This window comes from Triturus cristatus, chromosome 12 (assembly GCF_964204655.1).
Source record: "Triturus cristatus chromosome 12, aTriCri1.1, whole genome shotgun sequence".
Classification (NCBI taxonomy): domain Eukaryota; kingdom Metazoa; phylum Chordata; class Amphibia; order Caudata; family Salamandridae; genus Triturus; species Triturus cristatus.
This window is the reverse complement of record NC_140595.1, coordinates 321,745,528-321,751,527: the sequence shown is the minus strand read 5'-3', so window position 1 is coordinate 321,751,527 and position 6,000 is coordinate 321,745,528.

The following is a 6,000-nucleotide window of genomic DNA, read 5'->3' as shown; positions in this document are numbered from 1 at the left end:
TGGATGCACATTTTGGACACTGTTGATCAGGGGCTGAATAAACACAAGAAAATTACAAGGCAGTTTTCCCTTCTGAACACAGGCTGAACATATTCCCCTTAACATCATGCCTGTTGTACGCTGAAAGAACATACCCCTATTTTATCTAGCACCGTATAATTCAGTTTACCACTGCTTTGACTATACAAAACTTTGCATCACCGATAATTTACCCTTGTATCCTTCTCATGTTAAATATGTAGTTCAATCGTAACAGGCACTGTTTTCAACTGTATGTACCGAAAGCTATTGTGGCTTGGGCCTATAATGAGGTAGAGGGCCTTTAACAACCGGTGTAGCCAGAGGCAGAAGGGCTATTAGACCATTCCACCCACTCAGGGTAAAATGATCTAAAATAAAAAGGGAGAAACATGAAGACAAAAATGTATATGTTGGAGCTCCGGGCTTATACCAGCCTTTATAAGCCTGGAGCAACTCCATTGTGTTCAATGAAGCTCTCAACATTCCAATGCTCTAATATAGCCGTAGTGGGCTATACCAGCCATGAAAGCCCCTCTCCAGTGTTTAATAAGGCAGGGGACCTTTAATGGCCGGTAAAGTTCAGCCACAGCGAGCTATAAAGCGGTTAGAACATTCGCCCCATGAGGGCAGAATGTTCAAATTAAAAAAACAAAGGCCTCTTGAAGCCCGAGGGGGTTCAAATCCCCCTCAACTTCGAATCCTTTGTTCACAGCTCTTGCTGTGAATGTTCTACAATTATCAGCCACATGCAGGGCTACAGCTGTTAGCTGTTGAACATTCACAGCAAGAGCTGTGAAAGGGGGCTAAAGTCAGCCCCTGGTTCTCCCTGGCTTGGCTGAACTGTTTTTTTGTAGTTCAGCCAAGCCAGGGAGACCCATGGGCTGATCAGCATTCACCCTTCCCTCCTTCTCAAAGCCTTGGTGACACTGAGCTTCAGAAGGGAAGGGTGAAGGCTGGTGTTTCCTCCTGCACAGCCTCTGCCTTTCACTTTCCTCTGCCTAAATAGTATATTTTCAAGAGGCACGTAAAAGAGAAAGGCAAAGGCTGTGTATTAGGACATTGAAATGCTGGGAGTAGTTGGCCTATACAAGTTCTTATTGTCTTCAATGGAGCTCTCAACATTCCAAAGTTCTAATATTGTGTACAATGTTACTGCATATGTAAAAGCTTATATTCCTGAGCATCTTAAAATATAGATGCGCCAAAAATAGTGTTATGAATAATGTTCAGAAACTTCCTACGAGCATCTGTCCTTATTTTTTTTCTACCCACATACGGAAGATTCATACAGGCGAGAATCGGGTTTAGTTCTTATTTTTGCTATGCATGGAATAAGAAAAAATGCAGGTGAGACCCTGCACAACTGTGGAGAACGTATTTTAACAGTCAGTGTACGAGTGTAAAGTTTTTTGTATTTTGACCTGTCAACTATACTCATTTCTATGTTACTGTTCTGAAATTCGGATGGAGACCTTGTATGGTCCTGTTTCTTTTCAACAAACTGTAAAAAGTATATTTACTGATTACTTTTATGGAACGTTCTTTGTGTTTCTCTGTTGCTTTAGACTAACCTCGTTGCAAAGCTTTTGGAAATGTTCTCCATATTTGCAGTTATAATCACATACACACTGCACTTAGGTATAAAATATAGGGACAAATCAATTTGCACCATGTTTTGCTTCTTATGTAATTCAAAATTAGGCAAACACTATTTCATCCAAACTAAAGTTTAACACCATGGCAAAATATTCTAGGCTTTTTTCTCTGCTTAAATGATAGTAGATGTACCACTGCAATGAATCCCTTGCAAAATGTTAAAGACACTTTTACGTTCAAACAAACGGGTATGTTCTATTGTTTCTTACATAGGTAGCAAAATGTGTGCCAAAGATATTTATTTTATTTTTTTAAATTGCTCATGGACCACGATTTCTTAGTCAAACACTCAACTACACATTAACATGTGGCGCACTATACATGTTTGACCTTGTGCAAATGTATTTTGGTTAATTAGAATTGAACGTAGCGTGATACACGTGCCTGACAGACACAAAAAATATAAATACCGAAAATATGATGGAATTACAGTTATTATATACTGAGTTTGTTATTTACCTGACACATTCACTCCCATGTGCGCTCCAAAATGAGTCTTCTCTGCTTCCCAGTTTCATCTTGATTCCTCGAGAGCAACCCCTTCACACTTCTAGGCTGTAGAAATTTGGGGTGTAAATTGAGGTTTAGCACACAATCTGTGGGTTCATTCAGAGCCAGGGGAATCCCATCTTTTATGGGCATTATTGTGTGCAACATTGGGAGCATGCACAGAGACTAAATACCTCCTTCCTCCCTTTCAGCTGTCCCCAAAAGTGAACTTGACAGATATGTGTTCCCAACCTTGCTGCCACTTGTTAGCACCTTCATCAATACTTTCATCTCAGCACTATCAGCCCTCAAACTCTAAAGCATGCGGTTATCAGACCTGTCCTGATTTTCTGATAACGTCGCCAACTATAGCTGAGCTCCTCGAAACAGTAGTCGCCGACCACTCTCCCCTCATTTGGAAGATCATGACATCCTCAGTGATCCTCAGTGAGGCTTCAACTGTTGGAATCTGCGCTTCTAAGCATCAGTGAAGAACTTCTCAACTCACTAGACTAAGGCATACCATGTATTTAAATCCTCCCAGACCTCTCCCCAGCATTCAACACCATTGACTATCTGAATGTCCTCTGTATAGTAAATGGGCATGTACCCCTGCCCTGAGTGCCCAACTGCATGTGAAACTGGCGTCCTGGTTTTTTTTGGGCCATGGTATCCAGAGCGCTATGCATGCCCCTGTCAATGCTAAGTCCAGAACCTGTGCTGTGACCTTAAGTGCCAAGCTGCACCATTGTGAAACCAGGAAGATTAAAGGTCATGTGCAGATTAGGATTAATGTAAGGTTAATTGACAATGGTTATTACAACCTTACTATTTGTGTCAGATTGAAAACCTCTCTGGCAATGCTGGCAGAACATTATTAAAGTTATTGTTATCAGTAAAAAAGGGATTTCAGTCTTTGATCATTTCCACTTTCCGCCATATTGGACGGAAAATTAATTAGTTTTCTAGTCAATGGCCTTGAGAAGGAAGCAGAATCAGAATTCCTGTGCATCCTAATTCTGTTCATTAGTCTCTCAGTGTTCCCCAGAAACCAACAAACCTTTCAGTGGTTTTAGGTTTTTTTAATCTCAAAGAATATATTTTGCTACATTGGGTTTCTATTGTTGGAAATCTCAGATTCGGAGGGAAAGTTTCACTTGTCGTTGTAAATTGTGCGGATTCTTTCCAAGAATATCAACACCTAACTCTGTAACTCAAGAACATTTACTTATGCACAAGCGATTTAGATTATTTTGAGGTATTTTCAGGTATTTATTATTAGAATTGTTTCAAGTTATGCAGTAATAGCTTGAAGAAAAGTTTTATTTTTGAATTCAGCATAGACAGAGCATGTGCTTTGACTTCTTATGTCTTCAAAAATATTTATACAGAAAGTGCTATTGATTCCCACAAATAATTCCTTTGTCTTATAGAATTTGACCATTACAGGAGTCAATCAGCTGAGTTACATCAGTTATTGAGATAGGTGTGTGTTATGTTGACATGTTTACAATTTCTGAGTCACAAGTCATTCGTTAGTTAAAGTAGCAATACTTACTTTGCAATTGAGGCTCAGAGAGAATCGAGAGAATCTAGACCCAACCTCAGCAATTGGTACCAGCTATTGTCCCTTTTTCATTTCCCGTTCCCCTGAGATTAACTTCCTAAGGATTCATTATTAGTACTGGGCATTGAGTCAGAGAGGACGAGTGTGGGTCATCATAACCGCCTGACACCCCTGTGGACACAGTCTGGTAAGTCTAATAAGTCTGACATGGAGAAGTGCACGAAGTGGGCCCTCATATTCAGCACTACTTTCCTTGCCCTGGCTAGGTCACTAAAAGTGGTGGTGGCAGCCTACTGTCCATAGTGAGTTCAATAGTGGGACCAGACATTTTTCATTGTGACAGCGAGGTCTACTGACCTGTCTTGTGTAAAGTGTCTCTATTATGTGAAACCCAGAATGTTGCGATGAAATATCATAAGTATTTTGTATGTGCAGTGCATGTGTAGTAGGACTCTGTGTGTCGTGTGAGTGTGACCGGGGAAAGAGTGGTCTATTTAGGATGCCCCTAGTTTAGCATGGCACAAAACAAAGGGTGAGGGTATCTGCCCCAGGCACTGGACATGTATTTTCTACAATCCCAATCCTGTGCCTTGACTCAGAAGCTGAAGTGAGGAGGATGGAGACAGGACTACCTTTGGAAAATTCCATAATGACTTTGTTAGCAAGCGATGCTGATTAGATCTTCACGAGCACTGTCATTTGGTAGATGGTAGGGATGGAGGGTGGGGCTGCAGTTTCTATTGTTCCAGGTGAGGAAGGTTTTAGGCAGGGCTAACACTTTTATCTATCTCTGATTACTGCTTCAGGAAAGGGGTGTCAGCCAGGTGCAAAGAACTCACATGCCATTATACCCATGTTTTGGATAATGCTTGGAGCCAGCTTCATTGCTATGTGCTGTGAAATTACCACTTCACACAAAGGCATAACAACCACCTGAAAATGATATATGAAGGCGAACCAGCTCAGGTTGGCTCAGAAGCTCGAAATAGTGTATCTACAGCTCTGTCTGCAAAATATGTGTGAGTGAGATCCTAAACACCCCACTTTGTTCCAGTTACAAGTAGATCATGACCAAGGAAAAGAATAATTCCCAAAGTACTTGCAGAGCTGCTCTCCAACCAGTGTTGGTGTCTGCAGGACACTCAGCCTTCAACAACATCACCTGAAGTCTGCAACCTGCTGAAGAAAATGAGGGTCTGCCTAAGTACATAGAAGCCTTCCTGCCTACTCAGAGACAGGATAGGAGTCTCTGGCCCTGTAGGAAGAGAGGCCTAGCATGGCCCCATGGTGTAGGGTACACAAAAGTACCTGACTGCAGAGAAGGAGCAAAGCATGTCTGGACCCAAAATCTGCAGGATCCCATGGCCTCTCGTTGCAGCTCCCACCATAAGCCGAATACAGAAGTAATCCCACAGTTGCCACTGTGTGGCTCAGTGTTCCTGTCATTGTTAGACTAAAGTCACCACTAATCTGTACATCCGAATGTTGCTGTGGAAATGCAATGGAGTCCACCAGTCTCCTTCCCAATCAGAATTGCCAAAAATGTCCAAGACCATAATTGGCACTGTATGCAAAAAGGAACAAATGGACTTAGTAGTGTGCAAGACATCACACTTCATTGTTGGTTAGTAGTTACACAGCTTGTCTCATCTGAAGAAGGTTCTCTTCAGAACCTCACAAGGGACATCCTTTCAGACTAAACAGAACACAAGGCTACTGGTACTCTATGCTCTTACAGCAACTTAAAATACAGTTTTTCATTTACAAGGATTGCTCGTAAATAGTAAGATTCAACAGTAAATGAGACATACACAACCTTACTATAGCAACTGATTGACTATGGTAAACATCCAACATATTAATCGTAAAATAGCTTTATTTTGCTAGCGCCAAAAGAATCATTATAAAACTCGTCTTATTCCAATGCCCTATGCTAGTTGGGGTCCATAACCTGAGATATCAATTCGAATCAAATGTTTACACAGGATCTGCATATAATACTGCACAGGCCCAATAGACAGTTATGACAGACTTTAAGGATTTAACAGAATCCCAGTATGTAGGTGCAGGGGGCAGCGCAATAACCCAATAGTAGCCCCACAATCCAAACAATTAATATCCAACTCTCCATAGCTACCACTAATCTGAGGATTCTGATGACAGTGCTGGGAGACATTGAATTATTTCAAGGATGAAAGCAAAGTCTTTGAGGTGATGCCACAGAAGGCATTTCAAGCAACACTGCAAACAAAAGAACGTCTTGGCAG